The sequence below is a fragment of the Phacochoerus africanus genome, chromosome 3, assembly GCF_016906955.1.
Source record: "Phacochoerus africanus isolate WHEZ1 chromosome 3, ROS_Pafr_v1, whole genome shotgun sequence".
Classification (NCBI taxonomy): Eukaryota; Metazoa; Chordata; class Mammalia; order Artiodactyla; family Suidae; genus Phacochoerus; species Phacochoerus africanus.
The window spans coordinates 197,440,712-197,453,953 of NC_062546.1; the positions used below are offsets into that span (position 1 = coordinate 197,440,712).

The following is a 13,242-nucleotide window of genomic DNA, read 5'->3' on the forward strand; positions in this document are numbered from 1 at the left end:
CCAGAGCTCAAGCTGCTTTTTCCACCCTCTCACTTTTCACAGGAATTGGAAAGGAGGACCCTTCCAAACCCAACTGCATAGTGGGAAGATCGGGGACTCTGCCCTCAGACTTTGTTTCAGATCCTGAGCTTGTGCCTTAGTGGCTTCCTCATTTGTACAAAGGAAATAATGTTTACCTTGAGGTTGTCATGGGAATTAAATGGTAATGGCTAATTATTACATGTTTACTACGTGCCAGACACTAAGAGTCGCATGTACGGGCTTACTCCTCACCCCGTGAGATAGGCACTATTATCTTGAGATAATCTGGCTAGGTTAACCTGGCACTTAAGCAGCTAGTCACCACATTTTGAGTCAGAATGGAATGGCCGAAGCCCTCATTTCACACACGAGGACACGCATAAGAGTGAAGAGACTTGTTCAACATCAAGAACCATTTTTACAGTTGTGTTTCCAGCTCAGCTTTCCATGAAACTAGTCTCTGGCTTGTTAGTTCTCTGGGCTTCTTCGATCCAAAGGGCAACAGGCCTCCAAATAGCCCTTTCTCTGCATATTATACATCCTTAATCTGCTCCAAGTTTGTGTCTTCCTCCACACTCCTAAGCCTGAGCGGCTTTTCAGAAAGGGATTCCCAACCAAAGCATTATTTCCAAATAACCATAACCTCTGCAACACAGCCCTCTGCTGATGGGCATTTTCCATCCGTTTGCTGGGATCCAGGCCGTTCCTTTGGTGCATGCACTCAGTGATTTCCAAGGCAGTGAGCTATTTATTTATAATAAAATTGCATCCGGGAGATAATTACCTTCAAAGATCTTGGGCATTTCACAGAGCTGGGGCTTGGCAAATAGCTAGACAGAGAGAGTTTCCCATCAAGTCCCATTCCCACGACCTGCTGTGAGCAGCCTCTGACTCGTGCCGTGATCTCTCAGAAGCCCTGATTCATGTTTCAAAGATTAAGAGGTTTGAAAGCATCCAAGGCTTTCTCCTTATGCTGGGTATGAACATAGCGTGTTCCTTCCTTGGTTCCTGGCGGGGGTGTTCACTTACAGCTCACCGCCAGCCCCAGTAATCAATCCCTCCTCCCAGCAGCTCCCACCATGTAGAACACAGGGCTGGCAGGCGATTTGTTGTTCCCCGGTGGTTTCCTGTGATTACAGGATTTTTATTTCCCAGCCTGTTTATAAATAAGCTCCTTAAGGGCAAGTCCCAAAGTATCCTCCAAAGTCCCTGTCACAGTGCTTGAGACATAATGCCTACTGGATTTCAATTAAATAATTGGGCAGTCTGGTCATACATTTGATCCTGATTTATTTTTCTCCATGGCACTTACAAATACCTTGCATATCATAAGTTTCCTTTTTGTCTGTTTCCCCTGCTTAGCATGTAAACTTTATAAGGACAAGGAGTTTGGTTTTGATGACGGCTGTGTTGCTAGTCCCTAGAGCAGCTCCTGGCTCATCGGAGGCACCCAGTGTCATCGGAGGCACCCAGTAAGTATTAGATGGACAGATGGATGGGCGGACAGATGGCTGGACCGATGACAGAGCAAGCACTTATTTAGCTCCTGTGTGCCAGGCATTCGTTCAGTATTTTATTCCCATTACTCTTTTTAATCCTCAATTCTATTGTGAGCTAAATATATTATCTCCATTTTACGGGAAATGAGACTGAGAGGGAATAAGGGTGCATAGTTATGAAACTGGAATTCAAACCCTGGGTGTCTCCAACTACAAAACCTGTTTATTTTGCTTTTGCTTTTGCTTATTTTAGCCACGGTGACTCCCATCTGGAGTCCAGCTCAGAAATCAGCCAGTTTAGCCGGCACTCGGGTGATCCCGTTAAAGGTGATCCTGAGACCACACGAAGAAACCCTGTCCTACCCAAAGCTGCCTCCAGACCTGAATCCCCTTGCAGTTTAGACCAGGTTTAGAAATGACGATAGTGAGGAGCCCAGAACCCTTCCAACAGCACAGCCATCAGCAAGAGCTCTCCTTAGAAGACAGAAGTTTCCAGGGGTGAGGCAGGACCTCACTGCTGATGCGTGTGAACATACCTGGAGGCAGAGGTTTCCCCACAGGAAAGGTCCTCAGAAACCAAATCAGTGGACAAGTGGCAGAAAGGGGGAGTGCTGTCCTGGGGGGGGGCCCGTGTCGGGTCTGGCTTTGTGGTACATGGATGCATGGCACCAGGCCTGCTGGCTTCCTTATCTCCAGGCTCCCCTCACTCACCTTGGAGACTGATGTTTACCATCAAAAAGGACTTTGCGCTTGTCTAGCTCTGGGCAGCAGCCCATTTGCTCTCTTTCCCAGGGCCCTGCAGCGGACATACCAAGGAGCCCAGAGGCCAAGAGAGCCAGCGGGGGCAGCCACGATGCACCACTTAACCCTGAGAGCACCCCACCGTGGCCCCTGTCCTGAGACGCTCTGGGGCTTGCAGTGACCCAGGGGGATCCACACACATGGCTTTGCCTGAACAGACAGTGCCCGTGAGTGGATGTCATCCAGAGTCCCCACCCTGCAAACTCCAGACCTCAAGGCAGCCCTGCAGTGGCCTGGACCCAGACGCCCCAGCATCAGTGTTCTAAACAGACCTGTGTTCAGACAGTCCAGCAACACCTCAGCCAGCGGCGGGGGTGGGGGTGGGGGAGTGGGGGTTGGGGACCACACACCAGGGTTGGAAGGATGGCAGGCAAGGCCAAATTTCCCATGGGCAGGCAAAAGAGCACTCAGGAGCCAGCAGAACAGGGCCCAGGAAAAAATAATTCTATTTTTCTTAAAATAATTTGATCAACATAAATTTGTAATTGAAATAGGCTTTATGGGGAAAATGAACAGGTGGCTAGACTTCCTTACATTTATTCAGTGGCTTAGATATGTTCTCATTTGTAATGGGAGCAACAGGCGGGGGTAGCAGAGGCACCGTCATCTTTTTAGTGATTCGAGTCTTTAAAGTCCTAATCCATCCCAAACAGGGCCCCCTGACCTGTGCTTAGTCCCTCGACATCCTCAAGCCACTGGCTCAGGACAAAGTCACGCTCTAGCAGTGGAGCTGATTCTAGGAAGGAGAATGGAAAAGCATCGCATCCAGAGGGAAAGTCGGTGTGACCGGCTTAAACTGGTTTGGTTTAAACCGTGGATATTCAAGGAGTTCCTGTTGTGGTGCAGCGGAAACGAGTCCGACTAGGAACCATGGGGTTGTAGATTTGATCCCTGACCTCACTCAGTAGGTTAAGGATCCGGCGTTGCTGGGAGCTGTGGTGTAGGTTGCAGATGCGGCTCGGATCTGGCCTTGCTGTGGCTGTGGTGTAGGCCAGTGGCAACAGCTCCAATTAGCCCCCTAGCCTGGGAACTTCCATATGCCACGTGTGTGGCCCTAAAAAGCAATAAATAAATAAATAAATAAATAAATAAAATAAACTGTGGACATTCAGGGGTTCCCATTGCGCCTCACTAGTAAGAACCCAACTAGTATCCATGAGAATGGGGGTTCAATCCCTGGCCTCGCTCAGTGGGTTAACGATCCAGTGTTGCCGTGAGCTGTGTTGTGGTTTGCAAATGCAGCTCCAATTTGACCCCTTGCCCGGGAATTTCCATATGCCATAGATGTGGCCTTAAAAGGAAAAAAAATAAACTATGGACGTTCAATCCTCAGACAACTGGATTTAGCTCATATTTCTCCACCACATCAGAGAAGGTCTGAGGCGCTCATTCACTCACATGGCACTCACCCATTCTCCAGGGAGCTTCTAGAGCGTTTGCAGACTGGCCACCATTCGCATTCCTTCTGGTAACGTCTGTACCTTCATTTTTCCTGTGGGAACTGGTGACCTCCTGGCTCAGCCCAGACGTCGCCAGCCCACCCCATCCACGGGCCATGGTGACTGCTTCAGGGAAGAGCATGCAGCCCATCAGGCCAACCCCAGCCAGCGAGACCAATTCCAGGACATCTGTTCCAATGGGAACCACTCTTCCACTTCTGATGAGGCCTGAGGCTGAGTATGGAGCCTGAATATGATGCCAAACTAGAGGGACCTGAGCTCAGAGGCAGATCCAAACGGCCTTACACAAGCTCCGAGTCCAGCTGTACCTCCAGACCATGAAGTTCCATCAGTAACACGTTCTTGTCTCTGCTTAAGCAAAACGAGCCACTTGGAGATGAATGTCTGGCATTCGATACCAAAAGACCACTTCAAGAGGAGCCACTGAAGAGGGGTGCTATGGGCTAAACTGGATCCCCTCAAAGTTCATATGCTGATGTCCTAACCTCCAGGACCAGAGAATCTGACTGTATGTGGAGACTGGGCCTGTCAAGAGACAGTTAAGTTAAAATGCAGTCCTCTGGGTGGGCCCTAACCCGACATGCCTGGTATCCTCATAAGAGGAGATGAGGACGCAGACAGCACACAGCCAAGGGGCGACCACGTGAAGACAGAGCAAGAGGGCGGCCATCTGCAAGCTGAAGAGAGAGGCTTCAGAAGAAACCAAACATGCCAACACCTTGACCTTGGACTTTTAGCCTCTAGAACTGTGATAACATAAATGTCTTTCTTTTCTTTTTTTTTTTTTTTTTGTCATTTTAGGGCCGCACCTGCAGCATATGGAGGTTCCCAGGCTAGGGGTCCAATTGGAGCTGTAGCTGCCTGCCTACACCACAGCCATAGCAATGCAGGATCTGAGCCTCATCTGTGACCTACACCACAGCTCATGAGAACGCCGGATCCTTAACCCACTGAGCGGGGCCAGGGATCGAACCTGCAACCTCATGGTTCCTAGTCAGGTTTATTTCCGCTGAGCCACAACAGGAACTCCTCTAATAGTTATTTTATTTTATTTTATTTTGTCTTTTTTGCTATTTCTTGGGTCGCTCCCTCTGCATATGGAGGTTCCCAGGCTAGGGGTCCAATCGGAGCTGTAGCCACCAGCCTACGCCAGAACCACAGCAACGCGGGATCCGAGCCGCGTCTGCAACCTACACCACAGCTCACGACAATGCCAGATCGTTAACCCACTGAGCAAGGGCAGGGACCGAACCCGCAACCTCATGGTTCCTAGTCGGATTCGTTAACCACAGCGCCACGACGGGAACTCCTAATAGTTATATTAAAATCAAGTGGGTGAGTAGGTTATATGAGCTGGGAATTTCATCTTAGGATAGGAAAATGGATATTATGAAGCACGCATGGAAGGGGGAGTCTGAGAAGGTGGAAACACCACGCAGGCTGGGGTGGGGGTGGGTGGGGTGGCGGCGGCCTCAATGGAGAGCTGCTCTGAGGGCCGCCTGCCAGCTCTTTCCAGCAGGCCAGACCTCTGAGCAGCCTCTCCCCTATAAGGCCACGTGAGGGCTGAGCAGGCAGAGAAAATAAACGGGCTTCCCTTGCTGGCGCCTGCAGCTCTCACAGCTCCCTGGAGGGGAGGAGGTGGGGGCTGTGGCGGGTTCAGGGTGAGCAGCGTCCCAGGAGAGCCCTCTCACCACCCCCAGAGGGCCTGGGCTGGGCTGTGCCCCTGAGAGCCCCTGATTAGAGGATCCGGAGTGAGACAGGCTTTCAAGGGCAAGTACAGAATGTTACCTGCCTACAACACAGGTGTGCACACATTTCCATTGGACGGATGGTTCTAGAAAATGTGAGTCAGAGCAGACTAGAGTCCCGAGGGCTCTGGGGGCCAGGATGCCTGGGAGGAGAAAACTCCCTTGTCTTGGTTCTTTCCCCAGACCCGTGTTCTAGATTTGGCACCACTGGTGGAAATGGCAAAAGGCCTGCCTGGACGGTTGTGTGCCCATGGTTGGCCTGGCCTGACCCTGGCCTTCCAAAGCTCTGGACAGCTTTGAGATGCAAGGGGCTTTGGGGTCCAGACCAAGGCCAGGACACTGTGGGGAGCGGGGCTGCCATGGCGACCCCTGGAGGCAGGCGTGGGTCAGCCAGTCTCCTGACACTCCCAGGACCCCTCCCCAGGCTTCGCCTCTTGGACCCACCACTGGATGGTTAACCTCCACAGCCAGTCTTCCCAGAGTGCTCCCCACAGCACGTGCTGCTCACCAGAGGCATGTGGCTGATGCAGGCAGGTGTCGGCCGCTCCCCCTCCCCGGGCCCCACAACCAGGCACTCTCAGCTTTCTGCCTCGTACCCTACTACACAGAAATCAGTTCCCCATCAAGTACCCCGGCCCAAGAATCCCCCACAGAACAATGTGGGTTCTAAAGGGCTCTCTTGGTATGGACTGTATTTGGCCACAGGTCTCTGAAAAACCAAAGTGAGAGCAGCTTAAATAAGGCAGACATTGGTCTCCTCTGTTCATCGAGTCTGCAGGGAGTTGGTGCAGGGCTGGCCTGATGCACTCAAGGTTGGGGACCTATGCTCCCTCTACCTAGTTGTACTATGCACTGGGCTGCAAAGTGTCCCTCCTAAGTTCATGTCTACCCAGAACCTCAGAATGTGACCTTATTTGGAAATAGGGTCCTTGCAGATGTAATTAGTTAAGATGAGGTCACACTGGAGCTGAGGAAAGGCCTTAAAACCACTAAAGAGGCGAGAACACACAGGGACACAGACCCGGAGAGAAGGCCACATGACAACAGAGGCAGCGATGGAGCGGGTGATGCAGCCCCAAGCCGAGGAGTACCGAGGATTGCCGGACACCACCAGAAGTTAGGAGAGAGGCATGATCAGAGTCTCGCGTGGAGCCTCCAGGAGGAACCAACTCTGCCAATGCCTTGATGTTGGACTTCTGCCTCCTGCACGGTGATAGAATACAGTTCTGTTGTTTTAAGCCACTTAGTCTGTGATGGTTGGCAAACGAATACAGCTACTGTGCATGGCTTCCTTTCCCAAGGTCACCTGACGGCCCCATGTGCCGCCTAGGTTTGGTGTATCTGCGTTCCAGCTTCAGGAAGAAGGAAGAAAGCAGAGAGGGCACGACCCTCCCCTGATGGACACGTCCCTCCCCTGATGGACACGTCCCAGACGTTGGACGCATCATTTCTGCTCTCATCCCCAGGACCAGAGTTAAATCACCTAGCGGTATGTGCCCAGCCAGCAATGGTTGGTTTTATTATCGGTCTCCTCTGAAGGAGCCGGCACGGCCATCCTTTCCTCAGGTAGCACCCCGCCTTGCCCGCTCCCTTCCTCCCCAGCTCCAAATTCCCTCTGATCCAGGGCACGTCACATCGGCCCCAGCTCCCACCTTGAACCTTTCAACCCACACCCACTCTAGTTCTCAGAAGCAAAAGGCCCTCTGGGCTAGTGCCCAGCCCTGTTCCCCCCGACCCGTCTCCCACCCGCCACAAGCTGAAGTGCTGAGATCTTGGGCTTTTATCTGCTCCTCATTCACCCTTTCCCCAAGGATGTATCCAATTATTTCTTCCAAATGAATCCAGTGCTCAGCCTCTGAGAAAATCTAGAGAAATAAATTTCCTGGAGTTCTCACTGTGGTGCAATGGGTTAAGAACCTGACTGCAGCGACTCAGGTTGCTGTGGAGACGAGGGATCAATCCCCAGCCCAGCACAGTGGGTTAAACCTGGCATTGCTGCAGGTGTGGCTCAGATTCAGTCCCTGGCCCGGGAACTTCCATATGCCCTGGGTGCAGCCATAAAATCAAAAGAAAAAGAAAAAAAAAAAAAGGAATTTCCTTCCTCTCCATACACACGGGGAATGTCATCCTCCTGGCCTGGCCTTGGCTGTTGGACCTCACCATTCACAGCCCTCCCTTCAAACTCAGCATCCCTCCTCTGCCCCCACCAGCCAGGAGGCCCAGAGTTTGACTGGCGTTGCTGCATCCAGGCGGCTCTGCTCCCCAGCTCCTGGGCACAGAGGTGGCATGGAGGCTCCCTCCACAGCAGGAGGTCCCCCTCCCATGGCCTCTCCCACTCCTCCGAGTTTTCTCATGGGGTCCTGTTGACTCCGGAGCCTATGGTCACTGCAATCCCAAAGATCCATGACTCTTGAGATGGGACCCTGCTGCCAGGAGCCCCTCCTTGGACCCTGGAGCTGGTGAAACCAGAAGGGGCTGCCCACTGTCCAAGCCTCAGATGGTGGCAGCATTTGATGATACTGCCCCTTCCTGCAGGCTGACCCCTGTCAGGACCATCCCAGGCCCTCGGCTGGGCCAGAGCCGCCTGAACCCGAGGGATGGACAAGCATCATTTTTCCTGGACAGCTTCTCAGCCCCTCCTCAAAGCAGGGGCTGTGAATACTCTGGGGAAGGGGGTGTCTTAACTCCATTTACTGGAAACTTCGGAGCCTGGACAAGATGCTGCAGCACTATAGCCCCTCCAGTGTCTCTGCCTACTTCAGCACCTCCCCTGGATTTTGGCAGCCCCTCCTGGGACTCAGTACTGAGAAGGACAAGGCCACACCCCTGTCGTGGTGGGAGGGAGGAGGTCACAGAGCTGGACGCTGGGGCAGTGTCCTTGTCCCTCCTCCTGGCCCCCTTGCTAGGGAGCTCCGCCTCCAGGGTGGGCAGGGTGGCTGGGAGGGAGCCTGTGAGAGTCCAGACTCTTTCCCAGGAGGCGAGTAATCACCTTGAACGTGCTGGGCAAAGAAGGCACCTTTGCCCTATACACACAGAGGTATTTTAGAGAGTCAAGGGCAGGGGGTAGCGAGGCCTCAGGAGGGAGGGGACCAGAACCTCCACCTCCAGACTCCAGGGAGAGCGCTCCCACAGGGCTTGGCGTCGCCCCTGGCTCTCCGCCCAGGCCACCCATGCCCCTGGGCTCACATCTCAGCTCTGGACACCCGCAGAACTGGCTTCCAGTCCCAGCCCTGCACAGAGCCCCAGGCAGAGCCGGGAGGAGAGACAGACAGAGGGAGCCGGAAGGCAGGGCTGGAGTCCTACTTCCTGCTCCACCTGACACCCAGTGGGTGAGCCAAGATTGGCTTAAGCAGTTTTGAGACAGGTTTCTGTCCCTGGACCCGAAGAGGGGCTCTGCTTTCCTTGGAGCGACTTTGTGAGGAGCTGAGGCCAGGACGAAGGGGGCCAGCGCAGGAAGGGGGGAAGGCGGCGGTCGGCCTGGGCGGCTCTGTCCCTCCCAGGCAGCGCCAACGTCTTTGCCCCGACTTCCTTCCCAGGGTCAGGGCTCGGCGCGGGGACGGGGTGTTGGCGGGGTGGGGGACAGTGATGCCCAGGCCGGGGTGGGTGGGGGTACTGTCTCTTCTCCTGAGCGCACGTGATTTCTGGGAACCTCTCTGCTCTCTGACCCCCGTGTTGGCACAGCCAGAGTCGGGGTTCCTGGAAGTGACAGCGGCGGGTGGCGGGGCTGCGCCTGGGGCCAGGCAGGGGCCGAGTTTCCCCGGGGGCGGTACCCAGGTCAGGTCCGATGGGCTGTGGTCTTGTCACCCAAGACCCCCGCTGAACCCCATCCTTCCCAGGCCCGAGGTCCCTGAAGTGACAGCCCCACCCCCACCCCAAGATTCGGGTCAGCGGGATGAAAACACCGTGGCCTTGCTCCCCTTGCTCGCTTCTTCTCGGGGTGCGGGCCGCGCGGCTGCGGAGACGACCAGCGGGGCGGAGGGGCCTGGGTGCGGCCACGGCTCCACGTGGTCCCCGCGCCCTCCTGGCGCCGTCTGCGCGGCTTCCTCCGCCAGGAAGGCGGCGGGCGCAGATCCTGCCTCTCAGAGCCCCCTGACGGCGCCAGGGTCACGGGGATGCTAGGACCCTGGGGGATGCTCGCTCCTGCACCTGCCCAGAGCCTGCTCAACCCAAGACCCTTCAGTCCAGGGCCTCCCACAGTTGGTGCACCCATCCACCCAATCGCTCCACCCCAGAGCTTCTGATTTGCAGGACTGGATGGGGCCTGAAGATGTGCACCACAGCTCAAAGCTGCTGCTTCTTCTTCTTTTTTTTAAATGAGCGAGGCCAGGGATCCAACCCACATCCTCAGGGATACTAGTCGGGTTCTTAAGCCCACTGAGCCACAATGGAAACCCCTTAGAAGTGCAATTCTAACAAGCTCGCAGATGCCCCTGCTGCTCCTCTGGGGACCCACACCTGCAAAGCCGGTGGCCCATTCTCCCAAATTCCTTTCTCACTGGCCACAGTTTCACTTTTGGTTTCAAATGTCTGTTAGCAGTAAAAGGCTTCATCTAGGGGCAGAAAGGAGGTTTATGTCTTACCCTGGACCTCAGGTTCAGTTGAGCTCAGGGGACTTTCATTGTAGGTAGGGAGAAAGGTAAAAAGCCAGATTTAATGGTATACTATGTGCACCTTCCAGCATCATGAATTATTTATTGTTACTATTAATCAACTTTAAACTTTGCTTATCGCCACACCCAGGTCATGTGGAAGTTCTGAATCAGATTTTTTTTTTTTTTTTAAGGGCCGCACCAGCAGCATGTGGAAGTTCCCAGGCAAGGGGTTGAATCTGAGGTGCAGCTGCCGGCCTACATCACAGCTACAGCAACACCAGATCTGAGCCACATCTGCAACCTACACCACAGCTCATGGAAACACCAGATCCTTAACCCAGTGAGTAAGGACAGGGATTGAACCCACATCCTCTTAGATACTAGCTGAGTTCTTAAACCACTGAGCCACAACGGGGAAATCCTGAATCGGATCCTTTAACTCACTGTACCCCGCCTGGGGATTGAAGTCGCACCTCCAAAAACAACGAGCCACCGCAGTCAGATTCTTAATCCACTGCACCACAGCAGGAATACCCTAATCAACTTTATTTAGTAGCCCAGCTGTCACTTTGTCTCACATACACCTTCTCATGGCCATAGGTCTCAACTTGGAAGCAGTAATCATAGTGAAAAGTTGGTGCGGGGGGCAAGTGGGACAGCGTTTAGGCTGAGACAACAATGAGGCCAGGAAATGCTTAGTAACAGGGTGAGCCGCAGAACTAGAGATGTTCCTGGTGCGCCATGTCTTGCGGGTCCTCAAGATCTGTGGACCTGCCAGGAAACCACCTAAATACCATCACTGTAGCATCTACTCTTCCGTACCACCCTTTGTGCTCACATCAGAGCTTAGAGTGTGTTTTTTTGTTTTTTTTTGTTTTTTTTTTGTCTTTTTGCCATTTCTTGGGCCGATCCCGCGGCATATGGAGGTTCCCAGGCTAGGGGTTGAATCGGAGCTGTAGCCACCAGCCTACGCCAGAGCCACAGCAACGCGGGATCCGAGCCGCGTCTGCAACCTACACCACAGCTCACGGCAACGCTGGATCCCTAACCCACTGAGCAAGGGCAGGGACCAAACCCGCAACCTCATGGTTCCTAGTCGGATTCGTTAACCACTGCACCACGACAGGAACTCCACAGTGTGTGTTTTTAAACGTGCTTAGAAATTAGTGATATTGCTCACTAAGAAGCACATGCGTACCTAGGAATATCACTACTGATGAGGCCCCAGCTGACTTCTTGCAGGACCTGACTTGCTTTGAAATGATCTTGGGGAGCTCCGGTTGTGTCTCAGCAAGTTAAAAACCTGACTAGTGTCCATGAGGATGCAGTTTGATCCCTGGCCTCACTCAGTGGGTTCAGGATCAGGCACTGCCTCAAGCTTTGGTGTAGGCTGCACTTACCAGCACTGGCCTGCAACTGCAGCTCTGATTTGACCCCTAGCCCAGGAACTTCCATAAGCCCTGGGTGCGGCCCTAAAAAGAAAAAAAAAAAAAAAAAAGATCTTGAGTCCAGGCCTGCCCTTTGGGAAGTCCATTTTAAGGCCTGGGTCTTTTACCAACCTCGTGCAAGACACAGAACTATCGATGGCTGTGATGTGACTCAGGTCCCTGGGTCAAGACAAAACAGGACAGGACCCAAGGCCAAGGTGGATACTCTCATCTCCCTCATTTGCAGGCCTCCCCTACCTTCCTGCTCACTGACACCTCTCTTGTGGGCTGCACATTCCCGACCCCTGTGTTCTTTTTCCAAGAACTCAAGCAGCCCTTGCGAGATACAAAGACACAGTTCTTCAAAGTTCTTCAATCTCTACATGGACTCTGAGCCAAGAAGATAGATGGCATTGAAGTCCCCACACATCCTGAGTTTGGGGCAGTGATCAAACTCAGCTTTTCCGGAAGTTCCCATGGTGGTGCAGCAGAAACAAATCCGACTGGGAACCATAATGTTTCAGGTTCTATCCCTGGCCTTGCTCAGTGGGTTAAGGATCAGGCGTTGCTATGAGCTGTGGTGTAGGTGGAAGATGTGTCTCGGGTCTGGCACTGCTGTGGCTGTGGCATAAGCCAGCACCTGTAGCTCCAACTGGACCCCTAGCCTGGGAATCTCAAAAAGCCGTGGTGTGTCCCTAAAAAGCAAAAACAAAAACAAGACCCCACCAAAAAAACTCGGCTTTTCTGGGAGGAAATCTCTCTTAATCGATCGCTCTCTCTTTTTTGCTTTTTACAGCCACAGCTGCTGGCATATGAAAGTTCCTGGACTAGGTGGTCCAATCTGGAGCTGCAGCTACAGGCCTACACCACAGCAACACCAGATCCCAGAGGCATCTGCAACCTAAGCCACAGCTTGCGACAACGCTGGATCCTTAACACACTGTGCAAGGCCAAGGACCAAATCCTTATCCTCACGCACACTATGCAGGGTTCCTAACCCGCTGAGCCACAACGGGAACTCCCGCCTTATCTTTTAAAGCAGACACTTCACTATAATCTCTTGCCAGTTTTGCTTTTTACCCGAGCTCCTAGAAGTTACAGGTTGACAGTGGTCGAGCCAGGCACATCCCCAGAGCCAGGCACAACACCACGCGCAATATTTGTGGAAATGAACCAATAGGAAGTTGTGGTGAGGAGAACGGGTGACACAGTCCAGCAACTCACAGCCACAGCCGGAAGCGAAAGCCCACACTTTCTAGCCGAGGCCTGGACCCTGCGGGACGCCTTTTGTCCCAGGATGCTCCGCGCAGGTCGAGTCCTGTGATTGGCTGCTCGGATCCACGTGATGCCCGGCTGGCGGCGGCGGTTGCCGGGGTGACGGCTGGAGAGGTGGTGGCCTAGCTGACTCGGCGCGTGTTCCCGCGGCAGCGAAGCAGGTAAGCGCGTCCCCGGACGCTGCCGGGCCGCTCTCGAGCCCGACGTCCCCGGGCGGGGAGGAGCGGTGATGGATCCGAGGGCCGACGCTCTAATGAGCCTTCTCCCCAGAGGAAAACCCCCATGCGCCAACTCAGCAGCCGCTGCCGGGTGCCCTCACTTCTCGCCTGCTGCCCTGTGCTCTTAACTCTGGCGTGGGCCTGAGGCGGCCGCCCGGACATCCCGAGGACAGTCCCGGCTGCTTCCCACAAGTATTCCCT

At 53.8% G+C, this 13,242-nt stretch overlaps 1 protein-coding gene across 2 annotated transcripts in view; it reads left to right on the plus strand.

Annotated features, from left to right (window-relative positions):
- The first annotated feature begins 12,511 nt into the window (after positions 1 to 12,511).
- ARMC9 (armadillo repeat containing 9) overlaps positions 12,512 to 13,242 on the plus strand; it is a 172,089-nt gene continuing 171,358 nt past the window's right edge. Inside the window, exon 1 of one of the 2 annotated variants that reach the window (XM_047773747.1) lies at positions 12,512 to 12,984. The gene's annotated coding sequence lies outside the window, so the exon portion shown is untranslated. The remainder of the gene's footprint in view (positions 12,985 to 13,242) is intronic. The other variant, XM_047773746.1, reaches the window with a different exon arrangement.